This window comes from Salvelinus fontinalis, chromosome 36, assembly GCF_029448725.1.
Source record: "Salvelinus fontinalis isolate EN_2023a chromosome 36, ASM2944872v1, whole genome shotgun sequence".
NCBI lineage: Eukaryota > Metazoa > Chordata > Actinopteri > Salmoniformes > Salmonidae > Salvelinus > Salvelinus fontinalis.
Genome location: NC_074700.1, coordinates 10,309,225 through 10,328,538, shown reverse-complemented (window position 1 = coordinate 10,328,538; position 19,314 = coordinate 10,309,225). Strand labels below are relative to the sequence as shown.

The following is a 19,314-nucleotide window of genomic DNA, read 5'->3' as shown; positions in this document are numbered from 1 at the left end:
TCACCAGCTGCATCCTTATCCAGTCTATCTCTCCTAGTCTGCCTCCTCTGTGACAGTCTCATCACGATCTATCAATCAGGCTTCTGAAGCCAGGCACACAGCACAAGGCCAGTCTGGCCTCATCAGAGCCAGTCAGTCTCCCTCTCTCTAAAAGGTTGGGCTTGCCAGATCCAGCCTTTTCTCTCCACTAACCAAGGGAGAGATGGTAGAACAATGACCTGAGCCGAGCCATCTGATTTGTGGTTGAGTCCGTTTCTATGTAAGAGATTGATTTAAAATTGCTTTCAGTATGGACTATTTTACGCTTGTTTTCAATTCAGACACAGAACATTATCTGAAATGACTGCTTTTGAAATAGAATTAATCCCAATTCAGGGACTAATTGAAATGGTAATTAACAACTTGTGTTGTTATACCCATTGTGGCAAATCTATTGTCCACACTGGTTGATTGTGTGGGACCAGTGTCAGCCTTGTTAACCCATCCAGGCAGTTCTGGCACTCAACGCATGGACATAATGGCTCCAAATTGGCAATCACATTTCAACACACCACATCCATCTCAAAATCGTACCTCCTCTCAAGCCTCATCCTGTGGTTGTCGTCTCAGGAAAGAGAACTGGAACGACAGGAGAGAGAAAAAAAGAACAAATATTAATGATATAACCGCAACATGACATCTTGTCACAGAATATTAATAAAGCGTATCATCATATTTCAAAGTTGATTTGTTTATAGAATTAACCATTATGTAACAACAAAACAACATTTTATCACTTGTACCATTTGGGTGCCAAACTCTCGCTTGGCGGGTAACAAACAAATTTCATGCACAATCCTAAAAATGACTTAGCAGAAATATTGATTGGCTTTGTGGCCTATAATGAAAACATACAGTATGTAATTACGTTCTCCTTAAAGCAGCACAACAAATTTCACTTGTGGGGTTGATTATTTACTGTGCTGGGAAGATTTGCTCAGGCTATTTCCTGCTAAATGATACGGTGCCCATACAAGCCTGTGGACTGATATTCTTGTAAATATTAGCTGCTTATTGAACCAAATGGGAGAAATGTGCTTTAGGTTGTTTCGACAAAATTATCCAGTGCTAAAAATTAAATAAAAATTGCCAAATTGGATGCACCCTAATTTCAGTCGTCATGCTTCAAGGTCCCTGATTTGGCCTTGTTTTTCATCAATGTTCATTAAGAAATACTAGTGGTCATGACTGAAGGCAAACATGAGTTGTCTTGGGGGTGTGGTTTGATGTGTGTATTTCTTGGATGTGTCTTTGCCATTCAATCACAACAAACAAGGGAAGTAGTGAGTACAGTGAGGTAAGCTAAGCTATGGAGAAAACTGAGTTTTGAAGTTGAGGACTTGTTCCCTCCCGACTGACTCGCCATCTCAAGATGGTCAACTATTTCAGTTCTATGCGTAGGCTAAAGACTTCGCTGCCCTTGTGTTAAGCCAAACTGACAGCATTTAGCTAGCAAGGCTTGGTGATAGCTGCAGCATGCTATCCTATCCAGCTGATATTTCTGTGTCAAATCAGTTATGGCAAGATAGCAAAAGCCAGTCTTTAGAATGTGTTTCATAAGACACTTGTTCTACAACATCTGGCTATGAAAGCATTTGGCAACTTAGTTTCAACGTTTCATCACGTCATGTCACTGTGGAAATGGTATCAACTGTGAACTGTCCTACAACACGATCAGCTGTCCTACAACACAATATTCCATAACTTGCTAGTTTTGTCTCGTCTCTCCTTATGTCCAATGTTAGATCTTTCCCGGGGGACAAATCCTAAAACTACTAGTATCCCTACAACAGGCGTAGGCTACATATGTACATTGCACCAACATCTCCCAGCATGAGTGCAGATACATTTATCAACAAAAAAAATGGATGAGTGTGTTTGTGTTACAAAGACAGAACATTTTATGCTGTATATATCATATTGATGTGCTTATAGTGACAATATGCCTAAACATACAAATAAGTTGTGTTTAGAGTACAACTTCAGATGTCTAACCAGAAAGGCATTTGTGTATTCTGCCAAATATAAGGAGTTGGTTGTCTAACCAAACATTGACATGCACAGCTCTCTGGGTAAGGTTCTGTCTTCATTTCTCCAGTGGGTGATAAAGTCCCATCCATGATATACAGTTGAAGTCAGAAGTTTACATACACCTTAGCCAAATACATTTAAAACCTGTTTGGGATAGGGGGCAGAATTTTCACTTTTGGATGATTTGGTGCCCAAATTGAACGGCCTCTTACTCTGTCCCAGATGATAATATATGCATATTATTATTACTATTGGATAGAAAACACTCTGAAGTTTCTAAAACCGTTTGAATTATGTCTGTGAGTATAACATAACTCATTTGGCAGGCAAACTTCCAAACAGGAAGTGAACATTCTGAAATGGGTCGATGTGAAAGTCATCGCCTATTCAAATCTCTGTAATTTCTGGATCTCTTTGCACTTTATACACCTTCCACTAGATGTCAACAGTCAGTAGAACGTGGAATGAAGCCTCTAGTGTGACGTGGGGCTGGATGGGAGCTATTTGAGTGACTGGTCTGGCAGAGTTCCAGTTCCTGGCCACGCACGCTAGCCATGTGATGTCCATGTGTGCAATGAGTTATACAGACATGAAGAAATGCTCCGGTTGGGACGTTATTGGATATATATGATAACAACATCCTAAAGATTGATTCTCTACTAATTTTGACCAGTTTATTCGAGTTGTAATATAACTTTTTTAAGTTTTCATCCGACGTTTGCCTTCAATGAGCCGGTGTTTGGACACGTGTACTACCACATGCTAGATAAAGTTGCTACTATGACATAAGTAATGGACATTGTCGAACAAAAAAAACGATTTATTGTGGAAATAGGATTCCTGGCATTGCATTCTGATGAAGATATTCAAAGGTAAGGGAATATATATGATGTAATTTCGTATTTCTGTTGACTCCAACATGGCGGAGAAATGTTATTTATATTTGAGAGCCGTCTCAGATTATTGCATGGTGTGCTTTTTACTAAGGTTTTTTTTTTATCTGACACAGCGGTTGCATTAAGAACAAGTGTATCTTTAATAATATGTAAAACATGTATCCTCCATCAAAGTTTATGATGAGTATTTATGTTAGATGATGTGGCTCTCCAAAATGTCTCTGGATATTTTGGAGCCATTTCTGAACATGGCGCCAATGTAAACCAAGATTTGTGGCTATAAATATGCACATTATCGAACGAAACGTAAATGTATTGTGTAACATGATGTCATATGAGTGTCATCTGATGAAGATATTCAAAGGTTTTATCTCTATTTCTGGGTTTTGTGAAAGCTATCTTTGCTGGGATGGCTGTGTGTTTTGGGGATTTGGTGGTGAGCTAACATAAATATATGTTGTGTTTTCGCTGTAAAACATTTAAAAAATCGGACATGTTGGCTGGATTCACAAGATGTTTATCTTTAATTTGCTCTATTGGACTTGTTAATGTGTGAAAGTTAAATATTTCAAAAAAATATTTTTCAATTTCGCGCGCTGCCTTTTCAGCGGAATGTTGGGGGGGGGGGGGGGGTCTCCGCTAAAGGTTAAACTCAGTTTCTCACAATTCCTGACATTTAATCCTTGTAAAAATTCCCTGTCATAGGTCAGTTAAGATCACCACTTTATTTTAAGAATGTGAAATGTCAGAATAATAGTAGAGAGAATTATTTATTTCAACTTGTATTTCTTTTATCACATTCCCAGTGGGTCAGAGGTTTACATACACTCAAATAGTATTTGATAGCATTGCCTTTAAATTGTTAAACTTGGGACAAACGTTCCGGCTAGCCTTCCACAAGTTTCCCACAATAAGTCGGGTGAATTTTGGCCCATTCCCCCTGACAGAGCTGGTGTAACTGAGTCAGGTTTGTAGGCCTCCTTGCTCACACACACTTTTTCAGTTCTGCCCACAAATTTTCTATAGGATTGAGGTCAGGGCTTTGTGATGGGCACTCCAATACATTGACTTTGTTGTCCTTAAGCCATTTTTCCACAACTTTGGAAGTATGATTGGGGTCATTGTTTATTTGGAAGGCCCAACTTCCTGACTGATGTCTTGAGATGTTGCTTCAATATATCCACATAATTGCCCTTCTCATGATGCCATCTATTTTGTGAAGTGCACCAGTCCCTCCTGCAGCAAAGCACCCCAAAAACACAATGCTGCCACCCCCATGCTTTTCGTTTGGGATGGTGTTCTTCAGCTTGCAAGCCTTCCCCTTTTTCCTCCAAACATAACAATGGTCATTATGGCCAAACAGTTCTATTTTTTGTTTCATCAGACCAGAATACATTTCTCTAAAAAGTACGATCTTTGTACCCATGTCAGTTGCAAACCGTAGTCTGTCTTTTTTATGGTGGTTTTGGAGCAGTGGCTTCTTCCTTGCTGAGCGGCCTTTCAGGTTATGTCGCTATAGGACTCGTTTTACAGTGGATATAGATACTTTTGTACCTGTTTCCTCCAGCATCTTCACAAGGTCCTTTGCTGTTGTTCTGGGATTGATTTGCACTTTTAGCACCAAAGTACGTTCATCTCTAGGAGACAGAACGCGTCTCCTTCCTGAGTGGTATGACGGCTGTGTGGTCCCATTGTGTTTATACTTGTGTACTATTGTTTGGCTGATTTCTTTTGATTTTCCCATTATGTCAAGCAAAGGTTTGAAGGTAGGCCTTGAAATACATCCACAGTTACCTCCAATTGACTCAAATTATGTCAATTAGCCTATCAGAAGCTTCTAAAGCCATGACATAATTTTCTGGAATTTCCCAAGCTGTTTAAAGGCACAGTCAACTTAGTGTATGTAAACTTCTGACCCACTGGAATTGTGATACAGTGAATTCTAAGTGAAATAATCTGTCTGTAAATTTTGGGGGGGGAAAATTACTTGTGTCATGCACAAAGTAGATGTCCTAACCAACTTGCCAAAACCATAGTTTGTTAACAAGAAATTTGTGGAGCGGTTGAAAAATGAGTTTTAATGACTCCAACCTAAGTGTATGTAAACTTCCAACTTCAACTGTAAGTATTCACACCCCTGAGTCAATACTTTGTAAAATAAGCCCATACCCCAATTAATTGAAGCTGTTCTGAGGGCAAAAGAGGGTACAACTCAATATTAGGAAGGTGTTCTTCGTGTTTTGTGCACTCAGTGTATAAACATGTGTGTTTCTTTCTAAATCCTGTCCAAACAATTGAATTGGCCACAATTGGACTCCAATCAAGTTGAAGTGACATCTCAAGGATGATGATCAAAGGAAATTGGATGCACCTGAGCTCAATTTGGAGTGGCATAGCAAAGGGGTGTGAATACTTATGTAAATTACATATTTCTGTATTTCAATTTCAATACATTTTAAATTTGTCATAATGGGGTATTGTGTGTAGATGGCACAAAAAAATTACAAAATAATCCATTTTGAATTCAGGCTGTAACACAACAAAATGTGGAATAAGTCAAGGGGTATGAATACTTTCTGAAGGCACTGTATTAAAGGTTATGGACAGGTGCAGTCAGGTGGCAGGAAGGGTGTAGTAAATGAAAGTCCATCCTGGATATGACAGAGTTTGACTCAACCCATGGGTCCAGCATGAAGAGTCCAATAACTACAGGCAGATGTGAGATGCAGGAGGATGGCACTCTTCTCATGACACTCTGTAGCCTACAGAGTAATTCATATGAGAAGAGTGTATTTGCTAAATATATGTAGATATTCTAAACAAAGTGTTTTGATACATTTCAAGTGTAACAGTTCCATGTAGAATTAACCATACTCCACATAATACTGTAGAAGCAGTGTTCTGATAATATAACAATGTGCAAATATTATACCTTCCTGTATGATGTCCCGTAAGACAGGAATGATACGATATGTTTGAGAATACGCAGGGTCCCAGCCCCCATTCGAGTCAATAATAAAAAATAAATGATAAAAGGTAATAAATGTGTCTTGTTTAATTTTAATGCTGAGAGGAAGTTATTCAGACATCGGTATCAACCTGTCTTTTGGTCAGAGAATACCATTTCAAAGGCATCTGTTCTGCCCATCTGTAGAAATACAAGGAAGAGTTGATGAGTAACACATGTATTGAAAGGGTGATATTAGTAAACACTTATGACGTACTGTCTTATTATTAATGACCTTTTGACCCTTCTGAGGTGTTTGGCAACGCCTGATGGTCATGGCAACGTAGATCAGCTCTACTTACAGATACCGGCCGTGAAGGAGCCCGACTTTGGCTCCTATATCCAACCCAGCTCATATATAACAGAGGGAGAAAGACTCTCACCATACATTTTTTCATTTGATTTTTGACCTTTATTTAACTTAGCAAGTCAGTTAAGAACAAATTCTTATTTTCAAGGATGGCCTAGGAACAGTGGGTTAACTGCCTTGTTCAGGGGCAGAACGACAGATGTTTACCTTGTCAGCTCGGGGATTCAATCTTGCAACCTTTCGGTCACTAGTCCAACACTCTAACCACTAGGAATCCAACAGTAAATACAAGGTTGAACATAGCCAATCAGAGATCCAGATTCACAGCTAATTCACAAGGGAGGGCCTCCCAAGTGGGCAGCGGTCTAAGGCACTGCATCGCAGTGCTAGAGGTGTCACTACAGATACGGGTTTGATCCCAGACTGTGTCGCACCCGGCCGCGACCGGGAGACCCATGAGGCGGTGCACAATTGGCCCAGCGTCGTTCGGGTTAGGGGAGGGTTTGGCCGGCCAGGATGTCCTGGTCCCATCGCGCTCTAGCGACTCCTGTGGCGGGCCGGCGTATGCACGCTGACACGGTCGCCAGATGGACGGTGTTTCTTCTGTGTGCCTTGCTTCCCGTGTATGCTACCAGTGTGTCAAGAAGCATTGCGGGTTGACAGGGGCGTGTTTCGAGTGACGCATGTGTCACGGCCGTTGAATGAAGTAGACCAAAGCGCAGCGTGGTGAGTGTACATATTCCTTTTTATTAGGATGACGCTGACAAAAACAATAAACAATACAAAACGACCGTGAAGCTTAAGGCTATAGTGCCACAAACGAAGACAACTTCCCACAAAGAAAGGAGGGAAAAGGGCTACCTAAGTATGGTTCCCAATCAGAGACAACGATAGACAGCTGTCCCTGATTGAGAACCATACCCGGCCAAAACATAGAAATACAAAATCATAGAAAAACAAAACATAGAATGCCCACCCCAAATCACACCCTGACCAAACCAAATAGAGACATAAAAAGGTTGTTGGCAATCTGGTAATATTGTTGAAATGCATTGGAAGTTTGCACCAACTTTATGAAAGTGAATTTTCACTCCTATTTGCCGAGCGAAATGTGCGTGAGTTGCACCCATACGCAGACTTGACAAAACATTTTCACACGGCAGCTGGGGGCAGACCACAACGTGTTGTCTCTGGGAATTATTGGAAAAAGTGGGCATGTAAGGAATCCATATCCAACCCTTCAGTAAATTGTGACAAACTCATGAGACACTACACTACTTTGTAGTCAATTATGACACTAGAATGCAGGTTTCTGACTCTTAAACATGTCGCTGACGCATAGGATGTTTAAAACCAGAGTAGTTGGTTCTAACGAGCAGTTAACCTTTAAGAAGTTGTGATGGCAGTGGGTATAATAGTATGAGAAGGAAGGACCTCCTCAAACTGTGGAAACCGTGCGGACATGAGTTGCCATGGCAAGACCACTGATGTGAAATTTGTGGGTGCAGTTATTATTTTAATTTGCGCAGGATTTAAATGAACATTGGATTAATCATATCTAGTATGTGAATGTTTGTCATAGCTGAGAAGTCAACCTGAACATGCTCAGATGTCTCTCTTTGCATAAACCCCTGCTTTCATTTAGATTAAAAACATTTTACAAGTAAACAGAGGACGGAAAAAAGTGGTTATGCAAGTAAAAGTGGGTGGTGGAGTCTGCCCTCAAATCCTGCCTGAAACAATAGTGTGGTTTGCCGAGTTCCCCTTATCTACAGTATGTTCCCCTGATACATCCTGTCCATACTAATGAACACACAAATTAAAATGTAGAACAGGGGAATATATGGGGAAGGCCATTTTGATGTGGCCAGGAATACATCATTAGGACCCGATTTGGTCGTGTAATTATAACATTATCACAAAGATAACGTTCATTGAAAATAAATTACGCTTTGATGGATTCTATGCCACAATATGACACAGATGTTGCGTTTGCTGAGGGAGTACAAAATGTAATAAAAAAAGACCCAAAAACGAATAGCAGAAAAAGTGACAAGAAAGCTATCGGCACAGTTTCCTGTCCGAGATACAACCATATTTCATTACACGGCATTGAGGCTTAGGAGGCAATCAAGCATATTTAGCCTTCCTCGTCTCGGCCGGAAGCAATTATTACTCCCCAGTTTTTTACTGTGCTCCGCCATGGGGAAAATGAATCGCACTACTTATCAGCTCAATGCATACACAAGTGACTGGGGGAAGGGGGCTGGACAGGACCCGAGCCATAGGTTACCTTTGAATCCATTAGCTTTGTAACATCAGCACATTTAGGGGCGTGCGGCGAGATAACCATAAACATGTCACCCAAAAAAAGCATTGTTATTTGCATGAATATTGGACAGGGCCAAACAGAGAGAAACATCAAGCAGTGAAGGTGAGGGTTTATGACCTGTAGCAGGATGTTGCTGTCTGCATCTCTGAAATATCTGGCAATACACTTGTCAGGCTTTGTGGCTGATTATATGGTTGGCGATCAATGGCACTGCATCATCCCTCAGCCCTAAACGCAAAGTATGGCATATAGGCCTACTCTAATCTGAATATAAATGTGTGGATCTCTTCATATGATCTGTGCTCTACGAGTTACAGTGATGCACAACTGTTGTTGTTGATAATATCACTATATTAATTTAGCCATAAAGCATTATAGCAGTCTATCCTGTATATGTGTTATCAAATCAACAAATTTAGAATGTAATTTATATTTTTATTTGTTTTTCTTATGTACAATTTAAGTGAGTAAAGTGGGATATTAGCATACCTAATTTTGAAAATAAGTGAAAACAGATGTGAATTTGAGTAGTATAAGTTGAGAGCAGAGTGGACAAGGCCTAAATAACTCAGCTAATTTGTGCATGGGTCAGTGCTATTCAACAGCATTAAAGCGGGCAGGTGGATTACTTAAACTCTCAGTCAGTGGCTATCAAAGTATGTCTAAGACATCCCTCAGCTTCATCCCTCCTTCATAACATGGAGTAATGAGACCCCTGTGGGGTTTGAGAAGAGCCCGAAGGTAGGACACCCGAAGTAGGTCAGGGATTCTCATAGGACTCTATTAATCTAGTGAAATTAAACCCTTCTCAAAGGTTTCTGAGGGGACCTGCAGTGGACAGGTGGAGAAAAAGGTGAGGTCCCGGTTTAATCTCGGAAGGTACTTGAGAAACTACACCACTGATCTGGGGCCAGTGGCCTTCAGTAGGTGACAGGGATTATCTGCCCAGCAGGTTTGCAAACAAGTATATATGCACATGCATGCTCCCTCGTACACACACACCAAATCATTTAGCTTGAACTGACACATCACCTGGCGTTCAAGTCAAGTTGTGCTATGTTTAGAAGTTACTTTATGCTTCCTAAATGTCAATGCATGGTTGATGTGCGATTGCTTGGAATGTAGAACAATACACTACAAAATACAGTTGAACTATCTCTCCAACAAAACATAACATGATAATGGAAAGTAAACACCAGGATATTAGATATGAATACTACATTGACTTTGTGGAGCTAATGGTCCTCGTTTACTTCAGAGGCACCAGGGCCAGCCGCAGCATTAGTGTCCATCTGGGGTAACGTGTGCTCTTTCACAATTTCCAGTTCTCTTTAGTTCTGGGCATCCTCCCCAAACCCATAACTCAAATCTCCCCCACTCCCCAGTGATTGGGCTGTCATAATCATCACCATTAAGGTCTCAATGAGCTTGATTTACAAGTGTGGACATGGTAATAGCACGGCGCCAGGGGTGCCTGTCTCCTATCACCCAACCCAATTGTCCCTACTCAACCACTATGAGGCCTACTGGTAGTGAAGATGAGATTCCAAACAGCATTATTAGGACAAATAAGGTAAGTGTGATCACAGTAGGTCTCCATTGTGAAACCTTGACTTTCTTGACATAGTAGTGTGGGATCCTCTTCCTGATGTATCATTTGCGAAATGTATGATATATAAACCATCATTTACATAGGTCATCCATTTATAACAGTATCTGAGAAAATGGGCATTATTATGTACAGTCATTTTTTTCCCCTAAACTCACAGAAAATAGTTGGAAGGCGGCTACTAAGAAAGCCATAGTCATTTTTGCCGTTTTACCAAGGCTATAGATGCATTTCCAAGGTAGCTTCTTTTGTTTTTTTACTCCTACATTTATGACACGTCCTTTTGAATGCAACATTCAAAAGGACTTTGACCATGGTTGATAAGCCTTTGGGCAAACCAATAACACCTTTCTCACCCCCTCATCCATACAATATTCTATACAACATTTCATATTAGCCTGCATTTACCCACAGTTCTAGGCCTCTTGAATGATAGGCCACATAAATCTGTTTTAGAAACACACACAACAATATTTATATGTGGATTCCAAACCCCCTGTAGATAGCTTCCCTCGCTTATCACTGTTTGAATACAGGCAGCATTTTAAAAGCACTCGGCGTCTGCGGAGGAAGAGTGGGGGTTATGCAGTTTTGTTTCGATTATTTTTCCAGAAAGATGGAGTTCTTAGCGGGGCCTCATCCTTGGCTGAAAAATGTAATTACTTCTCCTTCATATGAAAAATAACATTCCAATGTGAGAAAATAAAATGACGTTCCTTTCATCTACTCTGCTTTCACCAGGGATACCAACATACCAACATGTAGATTGGACTGTTGATTTATGTGTTGCAGGCAAGTCTGGCGATACAAAGAATCCATGAAAGTACATGGAAAATGAGATAATGGCATTCATGGATGATTGACAGCTTCATCGAATCAATCAATCAAGGGATGACGGCAACATTGTTTAGTGAGGAATGAATGAATGGAATGTTCCAATTCAGAATCAGAGGAATGCAACAGTCATGAGGCTTCCTCTCCATGTCTTCCTTCCTAAGGGAGCCAATATGAGGCGTTCAACGTATTCCCTCCAGCTATGTTTTTAGATCAGTGCAGGCGAAGGAGAGATGCATGTTGGAGAAGACAGAGAAAATAGGCCTTTACAGTCAAGAGAACTGACACGTCAAATGATGGCTTGGATGTCTTCAATAGAGACTGCATATTCACCCGCAAGACACAGACAACCACTCACACGTAAACAGAATACACAACCCCAAACACACATCACACTTGAACACACGGATGCACATGTGCACAAGCATGCATGTACTGTATTTTCATGAACCACGCATGACTCTTCTGGCACTCGTCACGTGGAAGGTGTCTGTGATAAGCTCAGGTATACAGTATATCATACTGTTGAGTTGGATACACCATGGTTGAAGAACAAATGCAGACATTTGTACAGCTTTGTTTCAAGTGCATCCTCAAAACAGTAACATCAATGACATTAAAACTATGAAACAGAAGGCAACTTAATCAAATCCTCTTTTATCTAATCATCTACCTTCTACACGACTCGCTGGTTCTATTTTGGGGCAAAGAAATACGAGGCGTTATTTCCGAATGAGAAGAATATTGTCTTTCCATTGCATCAGATGAACAAGCCGGGATATGGGCTGAAATAATGCATGCCGTTGATGGACCTCAGGAAGCTGGTGAGGGGAGGAAGGCTCATAATAATGACTGGAATAAAGTGAATGGAATGGTATCACCACAAGGAAAACGTGTGTGTGATGTGTCGATACCCTTCCATTAATGCCATTCCAGCTATATTGCTATGAGCCCGTCCTCCCCAATTAAGGCGCCACCAGCCGTCTGTGTGACGGACAGAATGAGGAATGGAGTGGGGAGGCTTTTTATAGACAACACGGGTGATGGTGGCGATGTGAAAGGAGGAGAGGTAGTGGGGGATTCAAGATGCGCCATTCCAGAGACTCTCCCGCTCTCCTAACACAGTACAATGCCAACGGCATGGGCCGCTGTACAGACAGATGGTGAGGGTGACGCTATCGGACTTGAGACGAGAGGAGCGATAGAGAGGAGGTGGAGGAGGAGGTGGTGGAAAGAATAAAGCAACAAAAACTAAGGGAGGGAGGGAGGATGGGGTGGGTGGGTTTGGGGGGACTTCCTTTGGGAGAACATTCATCTTGTATGAGCTTTGCATGTACAAATAGGCTTTGTACTTCATTACTGCATGAAATAAAAGTTGATTCTCACTGTCACTTTTCATTCCCGGACAAGGTGGGATGAAGACGTTGTCTAAGGTAAGAGACCTGGTACTGTCTTGCAGCAGAGGGGTAGGAAAGGAATATTTTAAAAGTGCTAAAGGGGAGTGGGGTCTTTCAATGGCAGAGAGAGATGTTACATTGCTTGACTGCCATCTACTGGATATGTATTGAACAATATATAATTTGCATCGTTTCACTTCATGCAAGATAGAATAACGCTTATCCTAATTGTCTTTCAAATGTGTATTCACAATAGTATTTATAGGCCTGAGTGTGCTTGAAATAAATAAAATGGGTCTGTAAAACCAAATCTCATTTGTCCAAGATTAAATAACCAGACAATTCCCTAAACAATTTCATTGAATTATTTTTTTATCTTATTTTATTACTCCATTTGTCATTAATCTCTTCAAAATATGAAATCTCACTTTGACAGTGAGATTTTAAGCAAATCAAATACATTAGGTAAACAACTGATAAAGAGATTATATCCCCCAAAAATGTTTGTGGTGCAGGCAAACTAATAATTTATGAATTATTTGTGTATTAATATGTTTGTTAATTATGTTTATAGAAAATATAGTAATGCTTTTCAATCTATAGTACACAGCTTCTGCAACTGGGTCTAAGATTCTCAGTCCATGAAGGAATGATCTAAATTGTACAGTATGTATCGCCACAGACATATATATATATATATATATATATATATATATATATATATATATATATATATATATATATATATATATATATATATATATACAGTTTGAAAAACTCTGTACCTTGAAAGGTTACAATCTGAATCCCCTCCGTAACTGGTGGCATCACTAGATTGATCCTAGATGGTTATTCAATGAGGAACAGCACCACCATGTGGATGTATTGTAATTTACTGATGTAAAAATGTACAGCCCTTACTTACCAGTGTAGTAAACGTACTACCTTAGCTTATCTTCAAAGATAGCACAGCACGTGCTGAAATGGAATGAGTGGTTACCCATATTCACCTTTCCAACCTTGTTTTATGCATTTTGGAGTAAACATGAGATTTTTAAGAGGGTTATTGTTTTGTAATGACCTGAATGTTCATTAATTGCCTCATTGAGAGTTGAGGAATTAGTTGTTAATCTGCCAACATCCATATTGAGCCTTGTTCCCACTATTAATCACACTATGCTGTGCCAATAATAGGTGTAGCATAGGAAATCCATTTAGGAGCAATGCACAGTGCCTTCAAAAAGTATTCATGCTTGACTTATTCCACATTTTGCTGTGTTATTTTTTTCTGTCACCCATCTACACATAATACTCCATGATGACAAAGTGAAAACAGGTTTTTAGAAATGTTTGCTAATTTATTGAAAATAAAATACCGAAATATTTAATTTACATCCCGTAGTCAATATTTTGTAGAATCATCTTTGGCAGAGGTTAAAGCTGTGAGTCTTTCTGGGTAAGTCTCTAAGAGCTTTCCACACCTGGATTGTGCAACATCTTTCCATACTTTTTTTCAAAATTATTTTAAACTGGTTGTTGATAATTTCTTGACAACCATTTTCAGGTCTTGCCATAGACTTTCAAGCAGATTTAAGTCAAAACTGTAACTCGGCTACTCATGAACATTCACTGTCTTCTTGGTAAACAACTCCAATGTAGATTTGGCCTTGTGTTTTAGGTTATTGTCCTGCTGAAAGGTGAATTCATCTCCCAGTGTCTGGTGGAAAGCAGACTGAACCAGGTTTTCCTCTAGGATTTTGCCTGCACTTAGCTCCATTCCGTTTATTTTTTATCCTGGTAAGACTCCCCAGTCCTTAATGATTACAAGCACACCCATAACATGATACAGCCACCGCTATGCTGGAAAATATGGAGAGTGGTACTGAGAAATATGTTTTATTGGATTTGCCCCAAACATAATACTTTGTTTTCAGGACAAAAAGTTAATTGCTTTGCCAAAATGTTTGCAGTATTACTTTAGTGCCTTGCTACAAACAGGATGCATGTTTTGGAATATTTTTATTCTGTACAGGCTTCTAACTACAATGTTGTTGATCTAACCTCAGTTTTCTCCTATCACAGCCATTCAACTATATATGTAACGGTTTCTCTCCTCCTCTTCGTCTGAAGAGGAGGATAGGGATCAGACCAAAATGCAGCGTAGGTTGAATCCATAATGATTTATTTAAAGACGAACACGAACACGAAAAACACTTGGAAAATTACAAAACAACAAAACGACGTAGACAGACCTGAACATGTGAACTTACATAAACACGAAGAACGCACGAACAGGAACAGACTAACCAAACGAATGAAAACGAAACAGTCCCGTGTGGTGCCACAGACACAGACACAGGAACAAATCACCCACAAACAAACAGTGTGAACAACCTACCTTAATATGGTTCTCAATCAGAGGAAACGTAAAACACCTGTCCCTGATTGAGAACCATATCAGGCCAATAGACAATGAACCTAAACATAGAAACACATAACATATAACATATATAACATAACATATGCCCATCCCAACTCACGCCCTGACCAACTAAACACATACAAAAACAAGGAAAACAGGTCAGGAACGTGACAATATAACTGTTTTAAAATTACCATTGGTCTCATGGTGAAATGCCTGAGTGGTTTCCTTCTTCTCCGACAACTAAGTTAGGAAGGACGCCTGTATCTTTGTAGTGACTGGATATATTGATACACCATCCAAAGTTCAATTAATAACTTCACCATGCTCAAAGGGATATTCAATGTCTGCTTTTTTTTAACTCATTTACCAATAGGTGCCCTTTTTTGCGAGGCATTGAAAAACCTCCCTGGTCTTTGTTGTTGAATCTGTGTTTGAAATTCACTGCTCGACTGAGGGACCTTACAGATAATTGTATGTTTGGGGTACAGAGATGAGGTGGTCATAAAACAATCATATTAAACACTAGTATTTCAACGTATTAATAAATACATTTATAATTTATTATAATTTTACTCCTGAATTTAGGCTTGCCATAAAAGGTTTTTTATTTATTAATTACATTTATAAAATTTCCAAAACATAATTCCACTTTGACATTATGGGGTATTGTATGTAGGCCAGTGACAAAAAAAATCGCAATTTAATTGCAGGCTGTAACACATACTTTCCGAAGATACATAAATGTGCATTTTACATTGTAGTGACCATGTACTGTACGTAAGCTAACTGAAAAAGTTTGCGAAGACAAATACACTATGAATGTCATTACTTCAGAATCCATTGTAAAATATTTTCACCTATAGTCCACATCTTACATCCATACGACAGTATCTACACAGTAGCAATCAAAACACTGCTTTATAAATACTACTGTATGGTTAACTGAGTCTAGCCACTTGCATCAGCCACTATTTTCACATCAAATTCATGCAGAGTACCATGGACTGCCCACGTGGAGCACTAGGTAAGTGAAAGATCAGACATCTGTATTTCAAAAGCCAGAGAGACAGCGAGCCCTCAGCCGCCATGCAGTCTACTCACTAATGACTCCAGTTATGCGTCATGAAAAATGAATCAGTCTTTAACACACAAACCCACTGAATCGCCCTGAGACAAACTATGGGATTTAATTAAACTCATCAAATAATAACGTTCGGCTGGAATTCCTCCTTCACTCATGCTTTCATGCTTTCCATTGAGCCTTCTAGCTAAACGAGTTTACCTAAAACTCCTCTCATATACTGTATATGTAATGCTCATAAATACTCAGGGTTATACTTAATAGGGGAACATGACTTAATAACAAATTAAAGCATTTTGCAACGCTGTATTAATTAAGTAGCCCAACTGATTCAAAGACAAATTGGTCTGGAAAAAATAGAATGAAAATCTATGGGTTTGTAGCTGCGGGCTGTTCCAGAAAGGTGGATCAATGAGATGGCCAGTTAACCATCAAACATTGCTTGAAATCACTTCAACAACAACAACCAATATACAAATGTAGCTTTCTTAAATCAACCAGACTTAGATGTGGCTGTTTATCAAAGTTAACTGGCTAATTTAATAATCCTTCTTTCTAGAAGAGTGCATTAGTTGAGAAGTAATCAAGATAAGCTCCTAAACATAACTATTCTATACCAATCATAATTAATTTCTTCGGTTTGTGTTATTGTAAATTATTCACAAAGCTCTACAGTCACTGTTTCCTGTCCACTGAAGGTTTAGCTCGCAAAGCTCTACAGTCACTGTTTCCTGTCTATTGAAGACTTAGCTAGCAAAGTCAGAAACTCACCTTGGAACAAAACACCATCTGACACAAACCGGTGTTGATCCATTGTCCAAACCATATCTGTCTTTTCCAACAGGCAGTTTTTAAAATACATTATTAACTGCAGGGGATTATGCTATTTGCTAATTCACAGAAGCCACTGACCTGTCTTTCATTTCAGTGTGCACTGTACCAAATAAAGTAATTTTCAATTTAGATGCTTATTTTGATCTTCTTTGAATACATCAGTAAAATCTGATTTATCGAATAAGACTTAGATGCTTCATTGCTTCACATAATACACAGCTAATGCCAGGAACATATGAAGATGGGCTGTGGGATGCACATACAATTTATTGGTGAACAACCAAATCATGGCTTCTTCAGAAGTACTGACTCAAGACAATCCCTAGTATCCAGACTGTGGCCAGGAGATTTACCTTCCAGTGACATAACCAGAAACAACTCATACCTTACACTAACGCCTAATAACATGTCAAATGTTACTGCTTACACATTATTCTTGGTTTTCTATTCCTGATAAAAGTGCACTGACAAAAGTTGACCTTTTCAATACAAGCTAAATAAAATGTGCACTGTTGCCTACCGTTGCCATCTTCAAACTGAACATTACTTCATAATTTAGGCAAATAAATCTTTATTTCACAGCAGCCTGCACAGTAATACAAAATAGTACACATTAAGTTGATAATAATGTGATATTCAGTTAAATAGAAAAGAGAAGACACCAAGGCCTGTATTCACAAAGCACATCAGAGTAGAATGCTGATCTAGGATCAGGACCCATCTCTTATTCATTATGATTTAAAAGGAAAAACTGATCCTAGATCAGAACTCATACTCTACGACACATTGTGAATATGGCCCCAATTCAGTGATGTTTATTATTTTGGCTTTGAGATGCAGAATGAAAACCCACATCAAACAACACTGGGGAAAAATCTTCTGGTAAACATATTTTCCATGTCACTGTGTCCTCCATCAATAAACAAGGAAACACACATGGGCACACACACACACACATACTGTACATGTGCATATTCACACATGCACAAATGAATGCCCACACACACTGACACACACATACACTTGCAGAGACACAAACACACAGATATACAAAAACAGACACACACAGGCACACAAATACACGCACACACACACACACACAAATGCCTGACTACATTTTCAGAAAGCTACTGTCCCTATCTTTTTGTCAAAAAGGAGTCAGAGAAAAACAAAAGTATTTTAAAAAGCAGGAATAATGTTAACTCAGTCAGCCATGTCATGTAATGTCATCAATAATGTAGCGCTTCCAAATCCACAGGAGGATAGGACATGGTGTTGGGAAAAAACTAACTCTGCAAGATTTGTTTTTAGGTGATGTCTTTAGACACTGATTTCATAATCATGATTCTACTAAAGTTAAAGTTGTTGACAATATTGTTAGTCTTAAAACTAAACAACTACAGTGTGTGTTCATGCCAGCCTACCTGCCTGTCTGCCTATCTCTTGTCTGCCTGCTTGCATGCCTGTTTGTCTGCTTGTCTGCCTGTCTGCTTGTCTGAATGTCTGCTTGTTGCCTGTCGATCTGTCTGCTTGTATGCCTGCTTGTCTGTATGTCTGTTTGTCTGTCTGCTTGTCTGCCTATCTGTCTGTCCGTCTGATTCTCTGCCTGTCTGCCTGCCTGTATGTCTTCTTGTCTGCCTGTCTGCTTGTTGCCTGTCTATCTGTCTGCTTGTATGCCTGCCTGTCTGTCTGTCTGTTTGTCTGCATGTCTGTCTGCTTGTCTGCTTGTCTGTCTGTCCGTCCGATTCTCTGCATGTCTGCCTGCCTGTCTGTCTGTGCTTGTCTGCCTGTCTGAATGTCTGCCTGAATGTCTGCTTCTCTGCATGTCTGCTTTTCTATCTGTCTGTCCGTCTGCTTGTCTGCCTGCCTGTCTGTACAGTATGTCTTCTTGTCTGCCTGTTTGCTTGTCTGCCTGTCTGCCTGCCTGTCTGTCTGTCGGTCTATTACCCCAAGTGTATATCTTTGTGTGTTTGTGTTTATATGCTGGCTTTATACCTCAATGTTCCCAAGTCGCTGTTTGGTGCAGAGTGGAACAGTAAAGCTAGGGGGAAGATAGCTCTCAGAAGCTTACATAAAGCCACTGGACTTTGTAATAATTCATGGAGCAAAAAGCTCTCCGCCTGCAATATTTATACCTACCTGAATGTGTTCAGTGACTGTGAGCCCTGTCACTGTATCAGGCCAGCTGAGGGGAAACTTTCCCTTTCTTTCAGAGGACAGGTTTCACCTAAAGGGCCTGTGACACTGAGATAGATATTTCCCATTATGCATCAGTCTGTATAATAATAATAATATATGTATTTTATACAGCACTTTTAATTTTATATAGGGCTTTTCATGACAAACAAGAATCTCAAAGTCACTTTGAACACAAAAAAAGATTCAGGGATCAGCCAGTTCATTGCTGGTGGTCTTCCACAGCTTCTAGTGATGTAGATTTAAAATGGTCCTATTGAGGTCCAGGGGCATCATACACACATTATTTTAGAGGGGGCACCAGGTACATGAGGATGGAGGGG

At 39.7% G+C, this 19,314-nt stretch overlaps 1 protein-coding gene across 50 annotated transcripts in view; it reads right to left on the bottom strand.

The window, feature by feature from the left end:
- The window catches only part of LOC129835195 (receptor-type tyrosine-protein phosphatase delta-like), a 678,254-nt gene that overhangs the window by 375,940 nt on the left and 283,000 nt on the right, over positions 1–19,314 (bottom strand). For all 50 annotated transcript variants that reach the window (XM_055900635.1, XM_055900637.1, XM_055900636.1 and 47 more), the window contains exon 7: positions 574–618. The gene's annotated coding sequence lies outside the window, so the exon portion shown is untranslated. The remainder of the gene's footprint in view (positions 1–573; positions 619–19,314) is intronic.